A 5,676-nucleotide genomic window follows, 5' to 3' on the forward strand; every position below is an offset into this window, starting at 1 on the left:
ACGTCAAGGAGAAGGGCAGTCTGAAATGCAAATGGCCATGCAAAGCCCTGTGATTTGCCTTTGTTTCTGTGAGATTGTTCAAGTTCGCATGGATTTTGTTGGCAATAAAACAATATGAGAGGAAGGTATTGAGTTCTTCAGGTAACCTCAACAGTTGAATTCAATGTGAATATATATAGTTTCCCTTTCTATGCAGCCTTCCATTGTTTTGACACACATGAATCTCAACCTCATAACTAAATTAAGGATGAGTAATTTTACAGATGGGGAAATAAAGGGGCTTACCATACACTAAACTTACTGGAAAAAAAATTAAACCTAATCGAGAAATTAATCATATTTATCAGAATCTCTTCATCAAATTTACACCCTTGCTGCTTATTGCTTTCCAAATGTGAATTTTAGATGGATTTACCAAAAAACACAAAATTTTCTTTCATGTAATTGTGACATTAAATAATGGCTTGTAAAGAGGAAAAGCAATATGTAATCACAGATATTACTTTGTATGTTATTTCACCGAAAAATTAACAATGAATAATGACAACTCGGATTGTCGTAAAACTCGGCGATCCTAGTTGTCGGCCCATCACACTTTTTTTTTTTTTAATTTCTTTTTGAAAAATATTTTTAAAATTTTAATTTAGTCTATTTTTTCTCCGTCTTCTTCCCCTGGCTCCTGATACTTAGGGTTTCTTTCAACTTCTTCAGGTACGTTCTTCTTAATTTTATTATTATTACTAGCAAAATAATAATTATTACGATTTTGTGATTAATTATTGACTAAATGGCTAAATTTTGGTTAATTTGAGTCAATTTACATGCAGATCGATCATAGCAGACTCGGGTTGATGGAGAGATTCAATTAATGAGAATTTAAACAATGTATTCAACTCCTCATCCTCCTAACCTCTCCAACTCTAATCACCAAATCTTCGACAATAATGCCCCAACTCCTCGCCTCCATCAAGTCTGGAAACGAAGAAATGTAAGCTTTAAATTTTTTTTCAAAATTATTTTGTCAAATCTCAAGTTTTATTTCAAAAATTGATGGAATTTAGGAACAATGTGAAATGATTGATTTGAACATTGAAAAAAATTTAGAAACGATTTTCCCATTAAGTTCAATTTCCGTTGTTTGATATCAAGAGTGGTCTTTGTACTTTGAAGTGGCTGTCCAGGGTACTTGGTGCAGAAAGCATCACCATGTCTAAGCAAAAGTTTAGAAAGGTCTTACAGAAAAGTTTACAAATGATTTTTTTGGGTCAAATTTGATTTCTGGTATTTGAACAAGATAATCGAAGTGGTGTTTTGATGTGGTTTTTAGTGCAATTGAGTGAGCCAAATTTGAATATTAGGTTTTGAGGCCGGTTTGGGTGTGATAAAGATAAGGAATGAAATTTATACTGAGAAGAAAAAATTAAAAAAAGAAAATAGGAATTGAACGAGGGAACTAAGAGAAAATCTAAGCAAGAAATCCAAGACTTAGATCAGCCTATTGGTCAAGGAGGAGCTTTACCGCCAATCTTGGCTAGGGATTGGATAAAAGGATTTAAATGCAACTTAAATTTTCTCTTCTTAGGGAGAAAATTATCATATCTAAATGTCAAAGAACCTAGAAAGGGTCTTGGAAATATATGTACAATATTATATATAACATAATTGTCTTCAAAAAGTAAATTGCATAGAAAATAACAGTACTATATTGTATTTATGAAATGACAACTCCACTAACATAGTTGTTATAAAAAGTGTGATGTGACAATATAATTGTCTTCAAAACTCTTACACAAATGGATTGTTGTACATACTGATATTAATTCCTTATTCCTTGTACTTCTTCTCAAGTAAAAGTATCATTGATCCATATGATCACATTGCATCCAATGAGATGTTTTGAGGCCTAATTTGTTGTCTTGGGATTTTCCTGGGTTATGATAGGCTTAGGGTGAATGAGTTATTAGGTTTGGTTAAAAAACTCGTTTTTTTAATACTTTTTCCTTCTTCTAAAGTGCAATAAAAGTGTTAAAAAAATCGCTTAGAGTGAATGAGTTATTGCACTTTAGAAAAAGGAAAAAGTGTTAAAAAAGTGCACTTAAACTGTGTTTTTGGACTTTCACCCATCTTGTATGTCTAAAGATGATAAACCTATTGCTTTGAGAAGCCTCTCGCCTAAGTAGGTTTAAAGCGTGTTTTTAACAACAATGATGTATTGTCTCCAATTCTAGCAATTACTTTAAACCAACCATCAATTGTTGGAGCTATCTTGGTTTTTCGCTTGGATGGATGCCTTTTTTTTTTTTTTCAAATGCATCCACACTAGGTCTCTTAGCTGAAATATGGAAAGATTTCTATTTTTAATGGTTTTCCTCTTGTATACCTCTTAGCCTTTTCTATCTGTTATTGATAAACACCTGAACTTGTGATTTCAAAAAGTTCCACAACATAACCAATTATCTCACACGCACAATCAATGGAACAACACACACACACACACAGCTTCAATCCATAACATAAAATCAATAATATAAGCAACTTCAATGGAAGAAAATTGTATTTCCAAAATATAAACATCTACGCTTCCATCAGACTATTATTCTCAATAACAATCCTAACCAACCAATGAAAGTTGATAATTTGAGGAGATAGAACCTTCCTATCAACTAGCAGTTGCACAATTCCTTCTATTTTCCTATCCGCCTCTTCTTTCTTCCCTATATCCCCCTATGTTGCCCCCAATTCATGTAGGAAAAAAGGTAATTGAGTCTGACCATGCCACTTGGCATACAGAGGGTTCAAATATACAATATTATATTTTTATTTTTCTTTCTATTTACTTTATGTAGATAACTATGTTAGTAGAGTTGTCATGTCATGGATACAATATTTGTTCTTTTACATTTTAAGCCTTTTTTATGTATTAGCGTAGGTCCTTTTGACCTATAAATATGTACATTTTCTTAATTGCAGAGAAAAGAAAACAAGAGACCCAATTGTGTTTACATCCTTTATTTAATCCCCAGCCAAGATTGGTGGCAGAGCTTCTCATTGACCAGTGGCCTTACCTTTAAGTCTTTGAGTTCCTGTTTGACTTTTCTCTTAATTTCTTGTTCAGTTCCTAATTTCTCTTTTTTCTTTTCGGTCTAGTTTCATTCTTGATCTCCAACACCTAAACCTACCTCAAAACGTAATCTTTAAGTTTAGCTCACTCAATCCTACCACAAACCTCATTAATTGGTACTAGATCTTAAGTTGTTTGAGTGAGCTTATTTTTGCCATCTGTTTCGCTATTTCTAAAGTACCAACCATGTCTAATCGAAGTGTTTCTTCCTTACCTTCACCACTGGAAATAACAATTAGGAGGATGGATGTAGAGATAGCCAAATTGAGAGAGCAACTAAACTAGGTTCTTCAACTCCTAAGAGCAGCAAACCGACCCCACTAAGAACTCCCATATCACTATCATCCTTAACCTTAAGGACTAGCCATGAATGAAGATGAAGTTGCAATCGACAGTGATTATTGCGTCTTGAGGGTATGGAGAATGAGGAAGAAAGTATAGGATGACCATGGCCTATGCATAGACCTCAAAGAATTTGATGGGAATTTCAACCCTGATGAATTCATTGATTGGCTAAATGCTATCATAAGGGCTTTTGAATGCAAGAAGTACTATGATGAGAGGAAGTGCAAGGTGGTTGTCCTTAAGTTCAAGGATTATCCATCTATATGGTGGGAGAACATAAATAAAATAATAGGAATTAAACAAGGAAACTAAAAGATGAGCTAAGTAAGAACTTTGCCATCGGTTAAGAAGGAACTTAATAGACCCCCAATTATCAAGACCTATCAAAGAAGGGGTAAAAGGGGAAATCCCATATCACCAACTGTGATAACAACAATGAAAGATAAACACTATCAAGATAAGTCCATGAAGTAGGGTGAACACTTCAAGAGTCTTAGGATAAGGATAAATTAAAACAGGGAGATAATAATAACCCAAAGAAAGAAGATGAAACTCATCCTACAGCCTATTCAATTATAAAAAAGAGGCAGAGCAATGCAGAAGAATCAATAAGGAAATACACAGGTTATTAGGTGGGATTTGGGGCTTAGGCTTGAGGACCTTTGGATGCTGTGCATGGCAGCTCCGGGTTATTGGTTTATTCTTTAGCTATTCAATAAAACAAGTGTGCTCTGGACACTTTCTGCAATCAACAAATTAGTAGTTATTCATTTCATTCCATTCAATTCATTACATCCCAATTATTCTCAATTCCATTATAATTACATATACAATACAAATACATTCATAATTGTAGCACAGGTGAAGCAGAAGTGAGGGTAGATTCAAAGCAACTCCTGTAGAGACACCATCATAGGTCAGGTACCCATTAAAGTGGTATCAGAGCGAGAAAGTAAATGGTTAGTACAAGGGTGGAATCAAAAGTTAACCTATTGGAGAAAGAAGTCGCGGACAAGTTCAATGGCTTGGCAATAGAAATGGGAGCTATTAGAGAAGAATTAAAGGGCATCCAAATTGAGCTGAAGGAGGCGCGATCTATGAGAAAGGATGTGACAGAAATCAAGGCAATATTAGCAGTGGTTTGTCAAAAAGAAATTAAGGGCAAAGTCATTGCCGATCAGTTAAAAGTCCAAGAGGATAGTGGAAACTCGAGAAGCAACAAATTATCAGATGAGGAAAAGAACGATAGTAGAAAGAAACATTAACCAATGCACCTGGAAGGAGGAAAAGTCATAGGCAGAGGTTATGATGTCTATCCACGCCGAATTGAGATACCAATGTTTGGCGGCGAAGATCCGATTGGATGGATTTTTAGGGCAGACAAATACTTCTTCGTCAATTGCTTCAGAGCAGAAGACAAAGTCCAAGCAGTTGGCGTGTGTATGGAAGGACTGACATTGACATGGCTTCAATGGGAGGAGGCAAGGGGATTGTTCGGTAGTTGGGAGGAGTTTAAAGAAACACTGATTGAAAGGTTCCAACTGACTCGGGAAGGCACGACATATAAAGAACTTCTTTCTCTCCGGTAGCATGGTTCCGTCGGCGACTATAGATTCAACTTTGAAAAATTGTCAGCCTCAATAGAAGGAGGCGCCTTTGTTGATGGGCTAAAAGATGAGATTTGAGCCGAGATACGAGTCATGGAAGCTTAACATTCTGAGACCCTTCAAAGGTAGGATCAGATAATACAAGAACAACAACACCTTAGTCAGGAGTCTGATCGGCTTCAATAAGAGTTTCGAGACTAAATGGCAAAATATCATTGATCGTGCACGTCATTCTCACATTGCATTTCATCTTTTTTGACATTAGCACATGTTTTCTTTCTTTTTGGAACTTTTAGGTGCTTTATTATATTGTTTTTTTATGTTTATTTGGTTAACTTTTTTTAGTTAACTTAGTTCGTTTCAAACTTTGGATATTGCTTGTTCTTTGACATCAAATTTTGGACATATATATATTAGATGTCATTTTGATCATAGTTGAGTTTTTTTTTTACTGTTGATATATTTAGATATGTATGCTTGCTTGTTGTGGATTTTATAATGACTATATTAAAAGAAACTGATGATTCTTGAATGAATATTGGAAGTGTCTTTATTAATTTTAATCATTGTAAAATTCCTTGCTTTAACAACTTGGTAATAATT

At 34.6% G+C, this 5,676-nt stretch overlaps 1 long non-coding RNA gene across 1 annotated transcript; it reads left to right on the forward strand.

Annotated features, from left to right (window-relative positions):
- The first annotated feature begins 233 nt into the window (after positions 1–233).
- LOC123227328 lies at positions 234–5,444 on the forward strand. Its single transcript, XR_006504459.1, has 3 exons — positions 234–711; positions 828–988; positions 2,971–5,444. It is a non-coding gene; the product is annotated as an uncharacterized LOC123227328 (long non-coding RNA).
- The last annotated feature ends 232 nt before the right edge of the window (positions 5,445–5,676 follow it).

The sequence above is a fragment of the Mangifera indica genome, chromosome 10 (genome assembly GCF_011075055.1).
Source record: "Mangifera indica cultivar Alphonso chromosome 10, CATAS_Mindica_2.1, whole genome shotgun sequence".
In the NCBI taxonomy this organism is placed as follows: Eukaryota; Viridiplantae; Streptophyta; class Magnoliopsida; order Sapindales; family Anacardiaceae; genus Mangifera; species Mangifera indica.